General features: G+C 37.9%; 1 long non-coding RNA gene across 1 annotated transcript; it reads right to left on the minus strand.

The window, feature by feature from the left end:
• Positions 1-760: 760 nt before the first annotated feature.
• On the minus strand, positions 761-14,128 carry LOC113967603. The gene is made up of 3 exons (XR_003534231.1): positions 14,071-14,128; positions 11,262-11,271; positions 761-873 (listed from the first exon to the last, which is right to left on the minus strand). It is a non-coding gene; the product is annotated as an uncharacterized LOC113967603 (long non-coding RNA).
• Positions 14,129-25,231: the final 11,103 nt, after the last annotated feature.

Raw genomic sequence — 25,231 nt, forward strand, 5'->3', positions numbered from 1 at the left:
GCTGCTTGAATAGTATCCCATAGTTGTAATGTTAACCTTGGGATGCCTCTAGTAATGTTTGTAGTAAAAATGAAAACAGAGTGCCAAATACATACCTTGAGTTAGGCAAATCCTGCTGCAGCTAGTACTTTATGGAGTCTGTTCTTAAATGATCATCCATTTAAAAACTGAAATCTGTCAGTACAAAAGCCCTAGAACACACCAGAGGATTTGACAGGAGATCTCTTAATTTTTAAGAGAGCTAAAATTCACCACTAAAAATATGCTTAAAAGTCTGGTGGTCTAACCTTTGGTACATTTGAGGTGTTCCAAATATTTAAAGTGAATGAACATGCACCCAGGTCATTTAAATCTACCTTTTTATCCTGATATGCCCCGTTTGGTTACTCCCAAAAGCCTGACTGCTTTAGCAGATGAGAGGTCTCATTATATGTTTGTTGTTTGGGGAAATAGTGCATATACATGCCTATGCTGGAACATCCAATGTATCCTTTATTAGATTTTTTTTAAAAAGTATTGCTAGTAGCTTACAACTTAGATTGAAAAGTTAAATGCTAGGAAGCCAAGAAAAAAGAAAATTTACACATATCCATGGGACTTAATCACTTTCAATTGCATGTGAGGCACATGAATGTGTTTCCATGTAATTGAAATCAATCTGTAACATGTATGTCCACAGTAATACTACTAACTTGACCATGTTGCTTTTGGTCCCTAGGGTCATACCTTCACAATATGTCATGTGGATATATCACTTGCAGCTGTGGTCAGTCTGTGGCATTCCTTAGTACTCTCCATTCAATTTAGTATTTTTGGATTCTCATTCTTTTGCTGCTGCTGCCTTGAAGTTTTGTAAAACACAAATCTGTTACTCTGGAAGCGATCAGAAAAGAAGTTAGCTTTGAGAGTTTAAGCTTGGTCTTATGCTTAGCAACAAGGAGGTTAACAAATGTCAGCAGTAAGAGCAATACAAACCACTTTTATTTCACACACAACTAATGACCTTAACCTGATCAGAAAGGTTTCCCCCAGTCCAGTGTTCATCAGTCTCCAAGCCTCACTAATGTCAGACTGCAGGTCACTCAGTTGTGCAATGGGTTTATAACCCACTCCCATCCCTTTGAGACCTTCCACTTTTATGAGAAATTTTTCTTTTTTTTAAGAGAACTTGGTTTGTTCTAGGGAAACAGAAGGGGACCAAACAGCCTTTTCCTGCTTTGCTGAGCTGTCTCCAGGGACAAGACAACAACTTACAAAGAGAACAGGGAGACAATGCAGGTGGCAGATGACTCCCACTGCTACTGCCATCCCCTCCTTCTTCTGCAAGCAGAATTTCTGCTGTTTACTTAGTTTACATGGCACCCCAGTTTGGTTTGTCCCCTTTAGATTGCATAGTTATTCACTCCTCTCCTCCCCTCTCCTCCCCTCCCCTCCCTTCCTCCCCTCCTCTCCTTTTACAGCAGCAGTTCTCTACTATCCTCTCTCACAAACAACAATAAAATAAGACAAAGTTTTCCCTTGTGTGGAGAGAAAACATTTGCCTTTAGCTGTGCCACCCTTTTTATTTCTGGAAGATGTTTTTCTAAACCAGAGCAAAAAATTAACAGATTTTACAAAAAGCCATTTCATGCCTACAGAGAGTGATAGAAAGCTAGAAGGAATTTGTCAGCATCGTTGACAAATTCCCCACCATCGTAAGCTGCTGGGCCCCTAATATCACCATTTAAAAGTACCAAACTACAAGGGTGAAAGACTTCAATTAGATAGTTTAAAGCTGCAAGGTTTTTAATTGCTACAAACTAAAGTCTAACAACTGAAGAGAAAAACAATAATCCAAACCCCCTTGTGTTCACATTCTTTGTCATGCCCATCTATGACTCTTAGCCACTACAATCTCACATCGTTAAAAAGGTTTTCTGGAAATGTCTGTAATGAATGACTTTTTACTGTAGGAATACATTGAAAGGTATTTCTGATTTGAGCTAATCATATATATGAACATTTTCTGGAATGAACTTAAATATTAGCTGTCAAAATATTTGTTAAATTTTTGTATTCCAGAATGTTTTTTTTATGCAAGACAGCCTTTATTTTATTTTCTACATATAATTACAGTTTCAATATCTTCTCTCCTCAGAATTATAAAAGTTTAGAACTACTGGATCAATTTAATTTGCAACTAATAAAATATTCTTTTGTTAAATAAAAAGGGGATTGGAGAGGGCTAGGGTCAGTATGAAGACCTGAGGCAGGGGTAGAGGGAAAAAGAGTATGCAAGTTTGAGATCACCCCTGATTTTTTTCCTTTACTTGCATTTGAGTACTTTAAGATTTTGATTGGGAAAGAAGTGTTGAAATGCCATGATCAAAACTGAAATTGTGGTATTTTTGGACAGAGTGGAAACAGGAAGGATTAATAACCTCACAAAACAGTCTTTTCTCCTGAGACTTCCAACTTAATTTTGTAGCTTCATATTGCTATATTCTTTCCAACTTGAAGATATACAACAAGACTATCAAAAGATTATTTCATATTGCAAAGTAAAGCAATGCAGTTTTGCATAAGAACAATGCAAATGTGTATGTTAATATGTGTCAAGGGAAACGTGGCTGTTATATGGCAAAGTTCTGAGAGATCACATCTCAGAGCTTTAATTTGAGAGCAGATGCCTGCAGAAAATATTCAGGACTGCAAAAAGATGATCAAGTTTCACGAGTCCTAAATGAATTACTACTAAAGATGAACTGCAGAAATTTTGCATCCTCGAGACTGGAAGAGATTTGGAACTTCTTTTTCTGCAATAATACTTATTTGACCCAATTTTTTCTTTTAATCCCTGGATCATGCCTATACCATGCAGCACTCAGTTGTTGGAAAACATCAAGATTTGTGTGGAAAAGAATGAACTTCAAGGGAATATGCACAGAAGTTTTTCTGAGCACATCTCTTCCTAAGATGTGTTGAAATCCACAACAGAAGTTCTAATTTTCATACACTTCTTTTCTTTCTCTGATCTTAATTTCTTGATTAGCTTTGTCATTACAGGACTTGAGGGCATAACTCAGCCTTTTTGTCCAGAGCCCTGCCTGGTTTGACACAGCCTACTTTGACATGTTTTGACACATCTAGATGACAGAGATTTGATGAGCTTCCTCTTTCCTGGACTCACAAAACTTTTGTGGCTATATGTGCATTAAAAATTTAAAACCAGCTAGGTTCCATTCTTTGGCCCTGGGAGCAATTATTTTAGACTACCCACTCCTACTTCCTAAAACAAGCTGACCACATCCAACCTGGTTGTTTCTAGTGGTTGCTGACATGTGCTTGCTCCTGATTGTGCCTAGTTATATCCCAGGAGCTGTTCTAACAATTTCTCAGGACAAATGACCAAAGTTTGTAGCTTGTGCCCATCCTTGTCTATGCCTTCCTTATATAGCTACAGTTAAGGAGACTCAGGTTGATCTTTTTGTGTTCTGTAAATCAAGAAGAGTGATATTTTTTAATCCAGGTTTGTCACATGACAGTAGAGAGCCTTTATCCCAGACTGTTGAAGCTATTCCACTTATATACAGAATTGAGATGTCTTGTTTAGGTCAAGGTGATTATGAGCAACTGTGTCCCGGTTGTTAAAATAGACTACTGTTAGGAAGGCCCAGTTTGGAGTCTCTGTTTCAGATGGATATATAGAAATCTAAAATAGTTATTTTTAAAAATAGATTATTAATAATACTTTAATGCAAAAATTTTGCATTTGCATGAAATGCTTTTCTAGATTTAATACATTTCTTCTTATTCCAATTTCTTCTGATGATAGCATCAGCAATAAAAACCCTCCAGCATCCCGTCTTGGAGACCATTTCTCTTCACTTTCCTGGTCACACAACATCGCTGAAGCCACTAGAACACTTGTTCTTGTGAGAACCAATATGCCTTTACTGTGGTGTAAGAAAGAAGTGTTACAGGTACAGGTGTCAAGTTATCAACATCGTGCAATTTGGCAGGTGGTCCCAGCTGGTTTCATGCACTGGGGTTCCTGTCTGCTATTCTGCATCACTGAATTGAACAGATATGTAGCTGTCATCAGCAGGGCACCAGTGGTAAACATGGGTATTCAACAGTATGAGGCAACAGCTTTCTGCAGACCACTTCCAGGGCATGGGCTATAGTTTGGGAAGCACTGAACTAGCCAATGGTTAAAAAGGACTAGGAGAGGTAATTGCAATGACAGTGCTAAGTATTATTATTATTTTGCTAGCTAGAAAAACCCAAAAGATAATGATATGATACACAATACATCGTACTATAGCGGAAGACATACTTGTCCTTGGTTACGGTTACAGTTTTGTGGAATTGAAAATGGAGAGGAGCCAGATCTTTCACTGCCCAAAAAATGAGAACAGCAGAAAGAGGGTTTCAGATCTATTACACAACTGGTAAAGAAAAACACATGAAAATGTCAGAGGAAAGAATGCTTGTGAACAGTATTTGGATCCAATTGACCCTGACTTGTCCTCCAACAGCACAGGATCTGGGGCATCTCCCACTTCCTCACATGCGGAAGCACTTGCAGAAAAATGCCATCCTTTGGTAAACATGGAATCTCTGCCTCCTCACATGACTGCTCCTCACCCTGGAGACAGTGACCTTCACATTTACCAGCATATACTGACAATGACCTTTACATTTACAAACATATACTGGTGAACACATTTTTGCCAATTAAGTTAATAACCTTTGGATATAATTTCCATATAATACCCATAATTTGCATATAATTTCTATTACCAGAGGATTCCTGCACTGCTAGGTTTCATACCTAAACCTTTCCCAAACTATATGAAACACGAATGGTCTTCAATCCTCACTTTGCAGAAGAGGAATTGCACCCCAGAAACAAAGCCCAGATTTTGAAACTGGAATAGGTGTCTCATTCTTTGGTGGATTCTGCTGGCTGTTAGGTGCTTATATATCTCTGAAACTTGAGTAATGGGCTGGAAATCACACAGAAAGCTACTGGGACACCTTGGAATAGTTCCCAGATTTTCCAAGTCCAGATGAAACAATCTAAGCAGTGGGATATGTTCATCGTTCCCAGCTTCTGATCTTTCAAATTCATATTAGTAAGCTTTTATTTGCAAATGAACTCATTGGTTTTAAGGCTGACAGCAACAATTTTACTGTAATCACATAGCTGCATGCCCCAATGCTATAAGAAATACATAAAAATGTATGACTTGTGATGAAATTATTAGTGTTGGCTCTGCGGTAGATACACAGGGCAATCTAGAAATGCTGGTTAAATGTTGTTTTGTACACTGCACCCCTTCCTTAAGCACCAGCCTCTAATAATATATCACAAGACAGCAAGTCAGCATGTGGATGTCTAATGATCAGTTATTTCCTGGGTAGTGTAGGGCCTTGCTGAAAATGGGTCCGATCCCATATAGGCAATACTAATCCTTGCAAATACAGTCAGAAGCTATTTGTAGATAAGGGCAGGAGCAGTCAGGACCAGTTCAGGCTTTTATGGTTATTTAAATATCCAGCAAGGAATCTGTAATCCCAGTCCCGCAATTTCCACCACATGAATGGAACTCAGTAATAAGGCCTCATTCTTAAAGCATACTTTTCAGCAGTGCATCCTGAGTGGCTTTAAAAAGGGAGACCCATATCTTCACCCTTTTTTACAATGTGGGAAACCAATGTACACTGAGTTATAATAGTACAAAATGAAAAATCAGTAGTCTATTCGGGAATAAATCCCAGGCAACCTGAGCCTGATATGCTCTTCTCCAGTGCATTGGGGGAGGTTTGAAAAGCTATTCAGGTGTGGAGTCTTAGCTTCTGCCTTCAAATATACCATAAAATCCATTGTACTCATAATAATTTCATTCTGTGCATCATATAGAGTAATTTATGTTACCAGAATTGCTTTCAATCAGCAGCTGTGAACGTGTTTTACTTATTTTTTTCAAAATCTGCATGTGAAAGAAAACAACAGTTACAGAGACACTGAAAGTGGAGAGACCCAAGTTATGCCTTTCCTTACTCTTAGGTCCTGATTCTTAGATTATTATGAATAATCTAATACATGAGGAGTCATAAAGACTTTATTAGGGTGTTTCATGCTTCAAGCTAAGTCAGTGTGTAAATGAGGAATATTATTCTTGTAACTCTGCTTACAATGGCATTCAAGTATTTCTGAAGTGACTCAGAAAGTGAGATGTGAAAGATCTACTGGAATTTGTAAGCTATCCTCATAAACGCTTTTCTGCCATTTGAGTGCAGAAAAGCCACCCATGACTGAGTTTGAGGTGGAAGAGCATGAATCATTTATTGCAATTATGTTGTTTTGGGTGAGTAGTGTAGATATGATTTGTTTTTTCAGAGGTACTAAATAGTGATTTCTGAAAAACCACATTTCCCTTCCCCACCCCACCCCAATGTTATTAGGATTTGTTCCAATTGTCGTTGTAATGTCTGAGTGCTCAGTCTGGCAAAAAAAAATCCATTTAGCTTTGGCTAGGGTTTTCAGTGGGAGCTGGGTGGCTCAGACTCCAGGGAAAATCTAAGCTCTTATTAAAGTACTTAAATTGTAATCTTTTCTAGGACTTGAAAGCATTAGCTCTGACCCACTTCCCATGAAACTGGGATGAAGAGTCAGCTTTGTCTTGCACTTTTGCAGTAGCATCTAGTCATCCCATGTCTCTTCTCTACCCAGTACTGCAGATAGGATATTTTGGTGATGACCATCCTTCCACATCTGGCTGCACCTATATTAACTACATGAGTCGACTTATTCCACTCACAGCTGTCAGCTCACTCCACTCCTTCAGTGCTTCCCATACCACATACTCCCAGCTAGAGGTTAGTGCTACATCTAACTGTTCCCTTGAACTGTCTCAACAGGTAGTGACCTTTTCAAGGAAAATGAGCAATTCTGGTTTAGGAGATGTACACAGCTGTTCTTTGCTAGTCCCTGGCTCAAACAAGGAACAGAGCATTTACAACCATGCTGTTGACACAATGGTAGAATAATGGACTGGAGGCAGTAATTTTTATGGTTTGCACAAAATCAGCTGCAGGTCACCTTTCCCTTGATACTTCCCTAGCCTGGTTGTCTGTGGTTTTCAAAGGTATATACTTTACATAGAATCACAGAATCATAGAATACATGTAGGTATTTTGCACATATATATGTGTGTGTATCATATATATAAGATATACATGTGTTTATATATATATATATTATTTTTTTCAGTACAATAGTCAGGAAAGTTAGCCACAACAGAATGGTTTTTGCTTGATGAAAAGGAAAAAAAATTGAAAGATATTAAAATTACCAGGAAGAATGGAAAATCCTTTCAAAAGACAACAATAGTATAAGTCCCCAAATAAAAGGTTGTGTTGCCAGGAAAAATTACCTTTGAGCCAATGTAACAATAACAACAACATGAAGAAACCATTAAGAAGAAAAATACAGAGAGAGTAAAAGAAAGGGTCTAAAAACTCAGAAAGAGTAAGGGCACAAATAGAACTGACAAGCTAACTGCTGTTTTGTAAATCTCTGCACTTAATAATTCAAATGTAGAACTACTGAAAAACTGCAAACATTTTAGCATGGGTTTGTTAACCCTTACTTCTGCACTCTGTTACAAAAGATGCATAACTGAACCTGACTCCCTAAAATACCTGTATATTATCAGCTACAGGGAGTATCTGAGGAAGATACAAAGAACAACTGTCTTCTCTGCTGGTTAGAGGTAGCTGGAGGGGCTTTACACCAGTGTCACCTTGCAGTGATCCTTTGAAAGAAGGGTAGACAATGTTCAAAGTTCCAGACTGAAGGGATCCATTGAATAAGGGGGGAAGTTCCTACAAGTCCCACTGAACTTGGACCCAGTTGGACACTGAAGACATATCTCCACTGGCATCTGAATTTCAGTCCCAGTTGGCACCGAGGATTTTGTCTGGTAGCTGGGAAAAAAGTGGCAACATTGGCAAAAAAATTAGGAGCGCCTTTTAGCATGGTGAGCTCCCTTCTTGCAAACAGGCTGCAGAGAGTTTACCAAGCATCCCTACTGGCATGCTAACCTGATCAGCATGCTCAGGCCTGCAAGATTCTGTATATGCTGGAGGGTATGTTTAAGCCTCTCCCTGTACACTCTATGAGTGTCATGCTGACCTATCCCTGGAATATTCTTTTTGTGTGTGTCTGTGTGTGTGTGTGTGCTGCCTTCCCTGAGAGGCCACAAAGGGGCTCAAATGTGGTGCAAAAATACTGAGGGAATGTCCTGGAGGGACAGAGAGATTCAAAGGAAGAATGTGTTCCTCAGTCACCAGCCAGAGCCGGTGAGGACCAGCAGCTGGTGTCTATCTCCATGCATTTCTGAGAGCCAGCAATAACTGTTCCAGAACTTTTGGCTTCTTCCATGCTAGAGCAAATATCAGCTTCCAAAGAAAATGAAGAAAAAGATGAGGAAAAAGACAGCTGTTGAAACTCCCTTATAGAAGAGAATACAAGATTCGGTATTCATCTGAAGAATTGTATCCGTATCTGAAACTCTTCTGAAGGGTCTAACCCTTTTGTGTCTGCAAAACTGGTATGGAAAGCTAATCATACCTTTTTTTTTTCTTTAAATTCTTGGGGACTCTTGCTTCCCACAGGTCTGCACATAACATGATGTTACCTCAAAAAACAGTACTCTTGCATGTGTCAAATGCCTCCAAACCTCAGTAGCTCATATTGGTTTGGGGAAAAATTCGTAGGGATAGAGGATAAAAAACCTACAAATTTCAACCTAAATTATCTACCCACTGAATCCTAACTTCCCACTGTCTTCAGCCATTCACCCATTTGGTAAGCATAACTTGCCTGCATCAATACCCAGTTCATTCAGGTTAATGTTATTTTCTGTTTGCTTTTTTTCCAAGCTGTCTTAGATTCTCCCCTGCTCCACTATCTTAACCATACAAATGGACACTTTTTCCTTCATGTTTTGGTTGGCAAGTGGTATGGAAATCTTACACACCCAACTGCTCCTGAGCAAGCCTCCAGGATAGGTTGTCATTGCCATCGGTATTTAACTCTCAGTGGCAAGAAATGTGGAGGTACCTGAGGGACAGTAATACTTAATTTGACATAAAACTTTACTCCAATAAGGTGCTTGACATTCTGGTCCCTGCTAAATGCCTGTTTGTGCTCCAGTAGATGAAGACCTTGCAGAAGTCTGTTTTTAACTTGGAGTCAGATTTAGGAGGGATGTCTGGCTCATAGGTTTGTTTTCCAGACTCATCCAGGCTTGTTTTCCAAAGTTAACTTCATGTCATTTGGAATGTGTTATTCAAAATATCGCTAGTCTGAAAGAAAGGGAGTCTGAGAATGCCTAAATATTTTAAATAAAAGAAGAAAAATAATGTGAGAAATTACCAGTAGCCTGAATTTTACTATCCACTAAATTTCATGTTGGACGGTTTAATTAATGAACTTGTCTGCAGTTAGTTCCATACAGAAAACATTGTGTGTTTCATTATTTTTTGTTCATTGGTGTGGTTTCTTTGTTTTGATTTTTTGTTTTGTTTAATTTTCTTCTGTACCCCCAGCCCATGGAAGGCAAAGCATGTTGTTCAAAAGGCTGTTTATATTAAAAAACAACAACAAAGCAACAGACCAAAACCACAGTCCTGTGCTCATCTATAGTTAACAGTGAATAATAGATAAACAAGGTCTAATAAAATAAATGCCTATATGACCACTTACTCAAAGTACAGAATAAGTCAGATTTGGAGGTCTGGAAAAGCTGAGCTGTTTCTTCTCCAAAGCACACCTCTGGAACTAATGTAGTTACTGAGAAAGAGAAGTCACAGATCAAGTTTTGTAAAGAAGATTATCCCACAGGATTCCTGAATCAGCCAGGCAAATGCAGGACTGATTACCAAGCAAAAAAAAAAAACCAAAAAAAACAACAACAAAACAAAAAAACCCGAGAGTTGCTATATATTTCTGTTAAAAGATTTTGTATTTACTCCTAAAATAAAAAGTATTTTCAGAATTGGCTAAGTGATGTCCTAATTACAAATAGGCAATCTGTTAAAATAAATGAAAGGTGAAAGAGAAATACATGAAGTCTAAAATCTCCTGGGCAATATAACCTAGTCAGTCCATTTTTTTTTTTCCAGAATACATTATATTTTTAGAATAGAAGCCTGGGATTTGACACACATAAAGTCTGAATACTAATTTAACTCATTCAGTCTAGAGTTTGTATGAGAAAAGTGAATCAAACAGATACTGTGTGAAAACATATTCTGGAATAATTTCCATTAGAAATGCTATTCTGAAATAAAAGCCTCTTTATTCCACAATCATTTGGATGCTGTTGAAATGGAGCATTCTAGTCACATTCCTCAGTGACAAAAAGCACCTGAAAACCTTACTTTGTAATGTGCAAGAGATGTGAATGGAGAGGAGTGGTTTATTGCTGAAGATTCAAGACAGACTGCAAATATCAATCTTTATATGCTTGTTAACATCTAATTGTGTATAAAAATATCACAGTCATTAAAAATATGCTATATTTTAACAGCTGTGGCTATATGGAATTGATATTGAGATGGAAACGTGCACTTAGTTTCTAATACTGAACCTAAACTACTTTCCTTCTAACATATAAAATTATGACAAGAATCAGAGAAATGCCCATCCACAACAGGGAACAGCTTAAACCAACACCACCAAAGGAATTAAAGCAGTTTTGAAACTGTGCATAAGAATGTTTGCAGCTGTGTTAGGAAATATCTCACTGTTCCTATTTTGCTCTTGCTACTTGTGCTGATTTGTTCTTCAGCCTTGGACTTCATATCTCAATCTTCCTGTTTCATAAAAATGAACTTAACTGTATGCAGTAGTTTAAAGTTGCTATAGGAAAAATATTGCAATAGGACAAGGTAGTCCATATTATAAAATCTTCTCTTAGTTATAGCCTAGGCAAATATCCTGAGAGTACTGTGATTGCTTCTTATTATTACACAGGGGTGTTGGGAGGGAGCAAAAAATTTCTTAGCCCTGCTTTTGTCAGCATTTCTGTTTCATTGTTACCTTGAAACAAAACAAAGGAGGCTGTGAGCCAGGGATAAACAAAGCCAGGCACAGACAATGGACTGTAGGTCAAGTCATGTCAAAGAGCAGATAATAATAAACGCAGGAGAGGAGGAAAATAATTTAACCTGGTCTAAAATATCTTATAACGCTGGGCATACACATGTTTGTCTCTGCTATGTGAACCACTGGGACCCATGTTCACATCACCTCTATCCACAGTTTCCTGTAATTGATGTATTTATGGATATGGTTTCTGAATTATAAATACCACCAAGAAATTAGAGGAAAGAAGAAAAAGGACATGCCCTGTCCTTCCCCATCAGATGACCCTTCCACTATCATTTTATGGAGGTACTGCCTTTCTGTTAATTCACTTATTTTTTTGTGTATAGATGTCAAGGAAAATATTTTTGCAGACAGGAATGTGCTGAATTCATCAAAAAGTGATGCTGTGTAATGCAGAGCCTGAATTTAGAACTGCAAGGTCGGTCTAGGCTGTACCTGAAGGACAAATATCTTGCGTGTAGGTTTTGGAACAAATATTTGTCCCACCCTTGTGTCCCAAGACTTCAAAGTAATTAAAAATAACAGTCAAAAAGACTACTGACATCTTTTGCAGTGGGACCAGAACTATCCAGGGCAATGCAATGAAATAATATAGTTCTAGTGAAAGATTGGAATATATTGTGCTGATAAACTACCAGATGAAGACAAAAAGGAAAAATCCGAAAGGGACAGAGGAGCCTATCTTATGCCCTTTTCAGTATATCATGATAAAAAGAATACTCAGAGACCAGCATAGGTAATCTAAGATTATTCATCCCTAAGAAGAGAAGCCACTTAGAAAAATAAGAGGGAAATGACCATGTTTTGGACAAACAACACCAATTTTGGCTATATTGAAATTAATAGCAAAACTCTTATTGTCTTCCATGGGCTTGCATTTCATCCAAAGCACTCTTCCCCATCTTCTATGCACTCTCCCCCCTCTTCTAAAGTGCAAATCACTTGGGCATGTAAGGAATACTTGAATAAAAAGCCTGTCTTTTAACATTACAAAAACTTATAGTCTTGCTGAAAATAGAAGGAGGGTAAGATGAGAGGAAATGGGAAGTAAATTTTGAGGAGGCAGAGTTAGAGGCAAGTAAGGAGAAGAAAAGGCAAGGTGGAAGAGCAATATTTAGTTATTATTTATGACAATACCCTAAGTAGATAAGCAGGTGCTGGTGATGGAAAAAAAGTGGTTAGCAGTACACTGGGAACAGAAATTTTAAGTGTTCAAGTGAGCTATTAATGAAAGTGTTAGAAGTCAGCACCTGTGGTATCTGGTAGTCGTGGTTTTAACTAATTTATCTGTGGTGTTTCTTTCATTATATGAAAGTAGAAAAATGCCAAGATGTTATTTTTTCAAACAACCAAAGCAGAAGCAAGTGTTGCCGTATAAGCAGTCATCCAGCATCCAGATTAGAAGGTGAGGAGGAGGGTGGAAATTCTTATGAGCCACATAAAAAATGGTGGCAAAGCCCATCAGTTTTAAAAGTGGAGTAGGTTTAGATTAGCTCAGTTGGTTAAAACTTGGTGCTCATAATGCCAAAGTCATGGGTTCAATTCACATATGAGTCATTCACTTAAGAGCTGGACTCAATGGTCCCTGTGGAATCCCTCCCAACTTAGAATATTCTGTGATAATTATGTGTTTATGCCATCTGCAGGCATCAAAATGCCATCAGAACTTTTCTGAGTCCTTTATCTTCATAAGTTTCTTTAACAATGCATAAATACTAACCTGTACATGTAGATATTCTGAAAGAAGGCAGGCTTGTGAATGATGAGGAGGAGCGAAATGAATCCACCTGATTCATCCACAATAATCTTCGGGATAAGAAGACTGACTGTAATGGAGATACCACAGTTCCCAAACCAAGGACGAATTCTGCTTCTTGCTGTGTCAAAACCAGAGTTAAGTTGGCTAAAAGAGACAGATCTATTTTGTGTAAAGCCACAGTGCTGGCATAGTTTCTGTAATTCTGGATTAAATTTTCCCAGGTAATTTCAGTGATGTAGACAAGTTCCCAAAACACAGAGGTCACACATTAAACTACCCTCTGAAAAGTTAAGATTGGGCAAAGGAAGAGAGAATAGAGATGAGACATTCCTATTTTATCGTAAGTATATTCAAGGGTAGATTTTGGACGGGGTGGGTATTGTTTGTTTAGTTTGGGGTTTAGTTTTTTTCTGGGTTTGGTTTTTTTTGGGGGGGAGAGGTTGTGGGGGAATTTTCTGTTTGGTTTAGTTTGTGGTTTGATTTGGTTTTTATTTTTGGGGTGGGGTGGGAACACGGAATGCAATATTTTATCTGACCAGATAACATCAACCACAACCCACGTAAAATGACCCTAATTATAACAGTTGTTGGAATGAACTTAGTCTTCCCAGCATTTTTACCATCATAGAATAATAGAATGCTTTATGTTGGGAGGGACCTTAAAGATCATCTAGCTTCAAACCCTCTGCCATGGGCAGGGACTCCTTCCACTAGACCAGGTTGCTCAATGGAACCAACCTGGCCTTGAACACTTCCAGGGATGGGGCATCCACAGCTACTCTGGGCAACCTGTTCCAGTGTCTCGTCACCCTCACAGCAAAGAGTCTCTTCCTAATATCTAATCTAAATCTATCCTCCTTCAACTTAAGGCTGTTTTCCTTGTCCTATCGCCACATGCCTTTATAAAAAAAAAAAAATCATTACTACTGATGGTTCAGCTCCTCTGATAGGAGCTCTGGAAAGGATATAATGCCAGGTTTCACTATATGCAACATTATCTAGGTACACTTGGAGGAAAAAAAATATAAAGATGTGAAAGTTCCAGCCCCAGCCTGTGCTGCATCTACACCGGCACTCTAATGGAAGCTCTATGATAGGAAAGAGAAAAAATTATTGGCATAAAACCCCCTTTGTTTAAACAAACTTTTGGTGAGTTCTGCAATGATGACATTTATTTGTTATTCAGGAGACAAAGTCAGCAGTGCCATTCTGGAATGAGACGATATACCAATAAGCAATAAGTACCAGGACCTAGAGATTGCAGTTGGAGCTAGATATGCTTGTTTGGGAGATAGGGTGGAGAAATAAAAATTTTAGCAGACCACAGAAGTTAAAGTCTAACAGTCTGAAAGTTTGAAGAAAAAAGATTCATAAAATGGTAGAAAAAGAGGATAAAAGGGAACATGAGATGATGTTTGCTACATCCCCTTGCCCAGTTGAGAATCACTCATGACTGATTTTGCCTACGACACGTACAGTCTGCTCATTAAAACCCTATGCACTAGCCTCTTCTGCAATCTTTAGCACTTAACTAATGTGCTAATGGAGAGGCTTTTGTGGTGTCAAGCCTGAATCTTTCCTGTTACAGATCCAGTTCATCATTTCTGTTCCTTTCCTTGGTGGAAGACAAAACCATTATTATTCTCCACAGTAACATTTTAAGTATGTGAACATCATTGCAGGGTTTCCTTTCAGTTTTTTTTCCAGTCTCACAGACAATAAATACACACAATTCTAGCAACCTTGCAGTTAATGTGCAAGCTTTTCATTTTCATTTAATGAGCTATAAGTAATTTCAGGTACTACATAGATACAGTATGACAGGTTATTTTCTGCTGGTTTTACATTCACATTTTCTATATTAAAAAAATTTACAAAAATAACACAAAAATAACAAACTCCTCTATCCTTGCAGTTTGACAGACCCACACAAACAAAAGAGGCAACTAACTGATTATTCACCAAAAAAAAAAAGTTCAGCTGACTCATTCTGTACTGTTGAGATGTTGAAACTGGGAAAACTCTTTAAAAGCCTTTTACATCATTAAATTGTTTTAAGTGGGCTTCAAGTAGTGACTTCCCAGGTCTCTCATGTGCAAGCCTGTACAGCTGTAGCCCTGTTGCTTCCAAGACTGACTGTGTTGCAATGGGCAGCTTTGTTGCTGCCAGGCACAGCAGATGAAGGTGTCCCTTCATGCCCCTTTAACAGTTCAAGCTAGAAATGCCCCGGGTAACAGCATGAAATTTTGAACTTTGCAGATAGGCAGAGTCTCTGGGCCATGGGAAAAATATGCTACCATTGTGGTATTTAAACTGTCTGGGTCTCATATGTTACTCTGGTACCAAAGGAATTACAAAATTCTCAATTTCAGGCCTTTAAGAATCTATTTTTCAAAACCCACTTTCTCCCTCAGGGTCCATATGTACCAGTGCAGCAGAGCAAGTAAGTTTGCGGCTTTTTATGCCATTTTATTATTCTCTTTCAAGCATCATCAATCCCAGGTCTTTGCAGGGTTTTGCCAATAATCTTCTGTTTCCTTTTAGAAACAAACATTGAACAACCCAGGATAGAAAGAACCTTAAAAGCTTATCTGGTCGAACCCTTAAAGAGCATGTCTTATTCCTCCTATTACCTTTTACAAGTATCTATCTACCATTTTGCAAATTGTCAAATGATTATGCAAATCCTAAAAACTCCCCAAATTAATTCTGAAGCCATTGTAGCATTTCAAAATAGATGTTAACAGTAGTGGAAGTTTTGTAGTAATGCAACAATTTACCATAGTGCAAAGGGCAGTGACAATTCCAACTTTCCTGATTGCTGCCGAAAGACTGGCCAAAAAGCTTTCAAACCCTCCAGCTCCTGGTCCCATTAACCCAGTTGGCAGTCTGCTAACACAGAAGTCAGTTGAAGAGCAGCTTCTGGCAAGTGCCACGGACCTTGCTGCAGTACAGTAATTGTGCTTACCAGCTCTCAAAAATACTTGGCTTCATAATCAACTGCTTTACTAAGTGCCTATAATTTCTCTATCCAAGCTTGGGCAGAAACGCACACAAATTGTGTCATCATGACAAGTCAGAGCCCTACATCATATTGAAGAGGGTTTCATTTGGAAAAAGTCTTTTCTGCTGTATCATGCCCTGGCCAGGATCACCTTGTAATGCAGTGGTCAAGAGGAAGCTCCTCTGTTAATCTCCCTAACTCCTATTCCCATTTGAGCCAGACCTCCTGCAGGCAGCTGGTAAGTGCTGTTGCTTGATTTCCTTCATTAGGCTGTTCAAATGAAGCACACAAACAAAGGTGATGATGTCTTTACTTGGCACTTGAGGAAAAATGGTATTAGAATACACTATGCGTTAATTTAGGGTTTTCTGATCTGATACCATGGTCAGGACTATATCTGAAAATATCCTACATTCAGGTTAAAGCCCAAACATAAGCCAATAGATCCACAAAAATTTACTTGGATTTAGTTGAACTTAGGTAACCGTCCGTACAGACTTGCTACCAAGAGAAGATATCTTTTATTTGTTTCTGATGCAGGGAAGGCCTCACAGATTTCACCAAGCCTGATAGATTTCAAGAACCATTTGGACAATACTCTCAGGTACATGGTGTGACTCTTGAGGATGGTCCTGTGCAGGGCCAGGAGCTGAACTCCATGATCAGTGTGGATCCCTTCCAACTTGGCATATTCTGTGATATTTTATGATATTGTATTGTTTACTTTTCTCCTTGCATGGTAATTTTATAAGGATTCATCTCAAACCTTTTTCTGCACCTTCTCTTGTTCCGGAAAATCTTTTCAAAGCTGTGAATACTCGTGCACAGCCCTGCTTTCCTACAAACTCTGTTCATATCAGAAAAAGAGGTAGTATTACCTCTCTGTTTCTCTTCACAGGAAAGAAGCCAGAGGTCCTTTTCAAAATGACTTTAACCAGAGGCTTATATTTGCCTGTTAGACAGATGTACTGAAAGCTCACCCTGTGGCATTCATGTATGTTTGAGCAATGTGGTTTGAAACCCATATTTTCGCTTTAAAAAGGTGAATTTTGCGGTGGATACAAGGTCCAGAGCTCAATTTGTGAGTCCCTTTTATTCTGATGATGCTGTTACTATTTTAATGGTGATGGCCTGAGGCTTCTAGACCTGGCAAACATGAACAGCTTTTCATCTTTGTAAAAATAAGCTGAGATTGTTCACTGAGTTTTCCATTGTTTATCAGCCCTAGTAAATATTTGTGGGTGCCTCTATTCATTAGCTGTTTCAGATTTGCAAAGAAATATTTCCAAAATAAAAGAGAGAGGGAAAAATGGGGGGAAATATTTGGAATGCCAGCAGTAGGAGCAGCCAGTGTAGTGGATGCCAAGGCAACTGTAACCTTCCCTGTGCCCTGGGTCTGTTGTGCCTTCCCCTGTGTCCATTGCATCTCGCTATTCCACTCATGTTGTCTTTTCTGCATCCTGGACAAGACTGCCAATTAAAACAAAGCCTTTACCTTGCAGCCTACTTGCAAACAGTGTTGACTGAGGTGTATTACTGGAACAGTTTAAAGTAGCCAGTAACATACATCCAATCCCAACTGCAGTAGGTAGTGTTTAAAGAAAGGCTCAGAGTCATTTTTTCTTGGTCTTGACCTTCCCACCCTGTAAAGAAGAACTGAACTGTTTCAAGAACATGCTTTTGTCCTATATAGAGTTTCCTGAGCATCTCATTTATAGTCTTCTACATTCTGACAGAAGTTTGAAAGCACTGACGTTGCCTTTACTGAGAAAGTATCAAAAGAGTCCCTCAAGTCTGTGCTCATTTCTAGGGCCTTTCAGATACAAGTGTTATGTTGTAGCTGAAAAGAGACAAAAAAAAGCGTTACTCAAAGCTTTGATATTTGTTCTAGGCGAAAAACCCATAATGAACCTGTATATTGTTTTTTTGGGGAAATTTCATCTTGATGTATTACTTTTGATATTTCATTTGCTTTCATCTTTAGTGGCTAGATTAGGTCTCTCAAAACATACGTGGTATGCTTCATACAGGGTCCATCCCTCATGCTGCAGCCCTATTGTAGGCCAGAAAAAACAGAAGTAGCTGAACCACACCACCTACATGGCGACAACTCCAAATCTAATCTTATAAGATTTTTTTTAATAGAAAATTCATTTTTCCATTAAAAACAGGTGCTTTTGCTTCATCTACTCCACATCACCTTTTCATTTCCCCCCTCAGTCAATTCAAACAGAGCATTTTCCGATAGCCTCTACATTTTGCGAAAACTTTAAAAATACTTAATCTTATTCTTTTCTGGCAAATAGAGTGAAACTTTGGGTAAATTTTTTGCCATTCCCTTTTGTCTGTTAAAATTTATGTGCCATTTCTTTTAATTTCCTTTTCTCATTTTTTATTCTCCATTCCTACTTATAATATTGTTCCAATGGGGGGTCTAACAAGAAGTTATTAAGCTAAATGAATTATTCCAGTTATCTTACATCTTGGGTAGTTAAACTATTGTTACTAAAATTTCTTTTAATTCATTTCAATAAAAATTATTCCCACTTATGAAAAGAAAACTACTGAAACAAAACAAAACAGAATGAGCTAGAAAGACATTTCAAGAGGCAAGAATAGAAACTATTATTACTTTTTGACTCTTCTGTTGTTTAACAAAATCCCCAGGTTGTGCTATCCAGCAGTGGTCCATGCTGTAAGTATTAACACACCACTTCTACCAACTGCTTCATAGTTCAAGTGGTTACGGTTTATGCTACAGACTAAAAGGTCTTACATTCTTTCTTCTAATACTGTTCAAATTGGATTCGGCAAATTTTTTCCCAAGTGGAAGTGCTGTTTTCCATTCATTTTTTACTGACTAAAAAGACAAAGCAAGAAATCCATTTGGAAAAAAAAAAGGTACTCAAAGGGTATTGCAGATTAGAATTAATTACTCTCATGTCTTGACTGTGGGACCAAAACATGTACTTGTGTGCACACATGCGCAATAATGTAATGAGACACATTTGCTTCTTGGAAAACTGGTATTATCCACTGCACAGACATAGGGTGGAGGAGAACGTAATAAAAATATATATGTAAATTATATTTTTATATAGCATATAAATATTTTTATTTTAAAGCATGGCTTTAATACTCAGATGAATTGTGCTCTCTTTCTGACACTCCCACAAAAGTCCTGTTTAGCAAGGCTATAAGAAGGCCATCGTTTGAGGATATCAAAGTAACAGGTTGCGTAGCAACCTCAACCACAGTATTTCCTGGTTCTGGCAACCTGTACATGATACCAATGCTTGGCATTTTTGCATGATTTTGGGGAAGGTGGGAAGGAGGAAGGAATTTTGGGAGACAGAATTTTGGCAATAGGTGTGCAAATTCAAATTCATGAACGTAAAAATGAGAAGTCCTGAGTCCCACTACAGGTCAGAATGGAAATAAAATACACGCATCTTAATCATCCTGTCCCTTTTCTATTTATGAAACAAATGTAAGTCCCACCTCTAGCTGCATACTCTGTCTACTTGGGAATATAAATTATTGTCACAGCTTATGTTGGCTTAATATATTTAGGTTGTTCCCGATGAAAAGGGTCCTTTTATAGAAGGCTAGGTAATATTACTTTTGTTCATTATGTTCTCCTCCAACCTGTTTCCCAAGTTGATAATATTTGTAGTAGAACAGTTGTCATTCTGAGCTTTTCATTGCTTCCCTTGAGATACTTGTCAATGCAAACAGCCAAAATCACGTAGCAGAAACTGCGTTGCTGTTCTCCAAGAGATCCCGTCACCAGCATGTGGTTCTCATTTGGAAAGACTGAGAAGGAGTAGTGTTCTCATAATAGCTCCAAACAAAAACATTTACTTGAAACTGAAGAGTACAGTGAGAGGTGATGTCCTGAGGAATACATTTTTCATATTTAAGCCAAAAATGGTACAAAAAGTACATTCATTTGTCAGTCTCACTACCTGCCAAGATGTAGAGAAAGGTCACAATTAACTGAAGAAGCACAACTGAAAAGGGGAGCATTTGCATCAGTGCATCATGGTGTCAGGTTCTACTCATATCCCGATTGAAACTGAAGTTTATTTAAAGATTGATGAAAGCATTATAAAAGTCAAATATTTTCCAGGCTGCTGCAACATGCAGCAACATTAAAACTATACTCATCTAATTACCTTACCTACAGCCATGGAACCACTTACAACGTCTAAACATGATGAAAAAATCTGAATAAATTTTACCATTCCAATACAATGGCTTGTTTCTGTTGCACTCTTCTGGTTGTACATAAAACAACAATCATAAATCTGAAACTTCCTCAGCATTACTGTTTAGTATAAATGTAAATTCTATCAAATACAAGTCTGCTACAGAATATCATACATACAAGTTGTATGTGACTAATCCTTTTCCAGAATAACAAATATAGCAGGTCTGAGTGAAGAGGAATTTATTGGCTAGTCTCAACATCTGAAAAGATTCAAGTCACACACCTAACTTATGTTTGGTTTCTTCCTAAGATATAGAACTCAGAAATCAGAAATGATATGACAAAGCAAGAAGACAGAGAAGTTTATATCACAGGTAGCTTACCCTTAATAGAAAAAAAAAATTCAATGGATACAAAGTCTCTTAAAAAAGTTTGGCTAAATAAGAGGAACTGTAGAACAGGACAGAAATCATGGGAATTTGCTCTAGGACATGGTATTGTCTTAAGCTTATGGCACTGAAATGGTTGAAAGAGATTGACTTGTTAGATTGACTATGATTTTCTGATAGCCAAAGACAGAATCAGGGAAATATTTGTGGAGTAAAAGGAATGATTTATAATACAAGGCAAACACCTGAGCACCTTATGGAAAAAAAAAAAAAAGACTGTCCTGAGGTAAGTAGAAGCAAGTCATATTATTCTTCATGATGCCTTAGAGTCTTTTTGATTTTTCTAATTTTCATAAGTTTTATAAGTAGCTACGTAGAAAATGTAGGTTTTAGAAGCAGCAGCATTTATTCCCTTACCCTTAACACAGTAACTACACACATATCCCAACCCTTTTACCCCAATTCTCCATATAAATTCTCCTAAATTCCATTAGAATATTTAGTCTTCTGTTACAGATAGGCCTATTCTGTTTGAGAACACTTGTACTCTGGCCTAAACTGAAGATACAGCCAAGAACTCGGTGAACATGGGCCCTTTGTGCTCCAAGGAAGATGAAGATGATGAAGAAAATGACCCCAGACCCAATTGCCAAGGAGTGGATCGGGGGTGGACCAGGGCAAAAGCCAGAGGGTGGAAAAACCTGGGAGTGGACAAACAGTATTATAAATTGTAAACACCTGAGGCAGAAAGGGCGCATGCGTTTTGTAACTTCTGTGCTTTGGAGGCACAATTAAATCCTTTTCTTATCTCACCTCTAATTAAACTGCTCTGGAGTTTTTTTTCCTCAGTTCCTTTAGGCATCATTCAAAAGAGACAGGTTTTCTGCTTTAAACAATTTAGAAACTCAAATAAGTCTAACTTTTGTAAAGAAAATTTGTATTTTTGAGTAGATGCCTCCTTCTGCAGTGAAATTAAGCTCAGCTTTAAGGAATTATTTAATAAAAAAACTGCTAAGGGTATTTGAAAAATTTCTATTTTTTTCCACAAACAGAAATTGTTTTCCACACCTTGTCCTCTTCCATGGTTTTTGTTTAATTAGAGTATTTTTAATTCTCTGGTTATTCTGAAAAGGAAAGACTTCGAGCTTGCATGGAGACCAGAGTTTGAAGTGATCATGTTGTTATTTTTGTTATCAATATTGTTGATTATTCAACTGATTAATCCCTTTTGGCACTAGTACAGGTTATTTGCCAGGGCCATAGCTTGAGATGGGGAGTCAGAGCACATCATATATGCCGGTAAGAAACATATTTTTATTGTATGAAGTTCCTAAGAGAGGGGACAAAAAATACTTCCCAAAACTTGTCCTGAACATGCTGAGGCAGACTGAGATTCAAGGACCCACACAACTGAGATTGTCTAGTCAATCACCCAGAGCTCAACTTTCAAACATCTTTTAGAGGTTTATGGGGAGTTAGACACAGGCAAGGGAAATAAGGCAGGTGGTGGAAATAAAAGAAGATTTGTAGGTACTCTGTCTACTCTGTGTTTGAATTAACTAAAACAAATTTCTAAACACTACAGAACAGCTGTGCAAAAAATGAATTATATTAGATATGAGAAAGTCCAGGATTTCCCCCTTTACATGGATTCAGTACTGTATTTCTTGTTCATCCTGTTCATTTTGCTGTTTGGGAATGTTATAAACTACAATGCACATGCTAATACAGCATGGTTTTATTATTGATTTTTCTCTCAATGTCTCAATGTAATGTACAGTCACGACTTTATTATGTCTCTGACCCCCCACGAGACAGTATAAATGCAGTCATCTCAGTGGTATAAAAGGATGAGCACAGAAAGCACCTTTGGACTAGTAAACATGTATTCAGAGGAGAAATCTGGGCAGAGGGAGGAAGTTCATATTACTGATTACAATAATGATGATAAGAAAACAACCCGCCACATAGGTTCTATGGGAACGTAAAAAAGGATGGGGTAGGAGTGGTAGAAGAGATTTCTGCCAGATGTGGAAAACAGAGAGAGGACAATGCTGGCTCATGGCAGGATGCCTGTTTTCCTCCTACCAGTTTTGAATGACTTCCAGAAAAAGAGTACACTATAGAATATTTCTCCCTTGAGTGCCTGTGCTCCTGACAAGTATGAAATATAGGCAGGAGGGCTTGGCTATATCTTCAGAATGTGAAGCAGAACTAGTCAAAAAGCTTAAGTGTAATCTTTCTGCTAGTAAAGGGGATTTTGTCCAACAGTTACCATGAAAAATTGCCTCGTTATATTTTTAAGGTTTCCAGCAGAAAAACAAAACACCAAATTAACTCACATAGACTCCAAAAGTAGAAGTTGTTTTGGTTTGGTAGGATTGACTTTTTTTATTGTTTACTTGTTCAGTAAAATGCTTGAGGGTTTTTTTCCCTATCTTGTACTTTATTTTTTCCTTCAGTGTGATTCCCCCTTTCTTGTGTTCTAATAGTTAAAACAGAAAAAGGAGAATAATTCTTTAGAGTCAGAAAGACTTTTTACATCACCTCCACTCCCAAAGAACTTCAGATTAGAAAAAAATGTTCCATTTTATTATTTGTAAAATTTCAAGCTGAGAAAAAACAACTCCCTAAGAAAGCAATGCTGTGACTAGAACAAGAGGAGACAGTTTGTCTGCTTCTTCATAACCGGTGCTCTTGTGCCATTGCCTTGCAAGAGAGACCAGGAAAGTGACTGCAGCCTTTGCCCCCTCTCACACTCCTGCCACCCATGGTGCAGAGTTAAGTTATGCATCTTCAAAGACAAAAGGTTCAGAGAGAGGGACCATAAATCTCTTTGAAGTTGTTCTTGTGGTGGTAGGTTGTTAGACTACTGGCACGGCACTGCGTTTGGCTTTGTTTAACAGCTTGGCATTCTACAAAAAAAAAAAAATCAGGCCTTTAACTCTAACTTTATGCCTTCAAGTTTCGATATTTTCATCCAAGGCATTTAGAATGTACCCATTATTTTTGCAGATCACATAATCAGATAGCATTAATAATAATAATACCTAATTGGCTTTTATTTTGGCTAGAGCATATTTCTCTAGTCCTAATTATTATAATAAAATATAATATGTGTTGATTGTTACACAAGAATTAAAGAATCTTATTACTACAATGGAGTTTTGTTCCTGTTTAAGTACGAAATTGCTTATTCTGACAAAAGTTTGTGGAGCTGGAGTTCAGTATTGTCCCAGTTAAAATAAACCTGCCAGAACTTCAGCAGAGAATTGTTTGCAAGTGACAGGCTTTTCTCCTTTGAGAACAAACATGAAGCAGTATTTGTCTCATAATCAAAGTCTGTATTCGGCTCCATACACATTTGGTTTCTGTGGTTATTGTACCAAACCCGAGTCTGACTGAAGTGGAAATTGTCATGTTCTGTGCTAGATCTGAACCACAGGTCTCAGATTAGACTAGTTCTCTGTTCCCCATATATGTATATTGTATCCCCATAACAACATAAAAATTCTTTGCAGATTAGTAATAAAAAACCACACTGTGCAGGAATACTTCTTCAAATGTGTCTTGGGAGAAGATCTGGTAGTTAGAGGCAAACATACAAGAGGAAAAGATTACTATCACTATAATACCAATGTAGATGGCATCATTCCTTTGAGAAAATACTATGCTCCTCAGGGTACAAATGAAAACAGGCTCCTGAGCAGTTAATTCATTGCATTTCTAAAATTTATCTTACAAAATTCCAAACAGAACAGCAACAGAAGAATCAGGGCAACTGTTCAAGGCAAGATATGAAAGAAAATGTGAAGATCTTAGAAAGAATCCTTTTGTTCAACAACAGTCTGTCCCATTGGAAGAAGGTTAGCATGAAATTTCTTGAAGCTTGTTTTGTCTGGGAAAGAATAATTGTAGTGTGTTCTCCATAGTCTGATTATGCTTTCAAATTAGTTTTCATGTTTTTACTGCTCCCTAAGCAAATCTATTTACAGGAATTAAGCAAACCACATACAAAATCTATACATTAGAATTTATCCAAGAATAAAGACGATGTTTTCTAGCTCCACTTAATTATTGAAGTGCAGGTAGGGAGGAAGTCAAAGTGGACAAAAGAAAGCCAGGCTTCCATTTTATGGTGTTGGGCAAATTCCATGACTACTTATTCTTTCCTTCTATGCAGAACATAGCTGTGATTTTCACTTAATTCTGCTGAGGTGCTGCAGAGCATAATTTGTTTCAAAATGCATTCAGATTTGTTGATGATATTGCAGACTGGCATGCATTAAACTTGGTTTGGAAGTGCACATAAATACATGCTTTCAGCTTACTTGTTCTCAAGCGCCTTAAGACTGAGCAAAGACCAGGAATGAGGTAGACCCCCCTCTTGGCAGACTCCACTTCAGTTGTGACAGTTAATGTCATGTCTGAATGTGGTCAGATATGCAGAGACCTTTGGTACACTTGGCTAATTATATTACAAAATCGTAAGAACAGCACCCTGCCTGTAATGCAGAATACACTCACCCTTCCCATGTTATGGGTTGCTGAGCCATGCCATCAAATTTTGTTTGAGGTCTGGCCAGACACATCTAACACGGATAAACAGGTCTCACTATGAACTAAAACCTCATTCTCCCTTTCCTCTGGGTCAATCTTGTTCCCCTTCTCCTACTCTTAAACCTGGTAGCTTTGTGGT

The sequence above is a fragment of the Neopelma chrysocephalum genome, unplaced genomic scaffold (assembly GCF_003984885.1).
Source record: "Neopelma chrysocephalum unplaced genomic scaffold, ASM398488v2 Primary Assembly neopelma1_23, whole genome shotgun sequence".
In the NCBI taxonomy this organism is placed as follows: domain Eukaryota; kingdom Metazoa; phylum Chordata; class Aves; order Passeriformes; family Pipridae; genus Neopelma; species Neopelma chrysocephalum.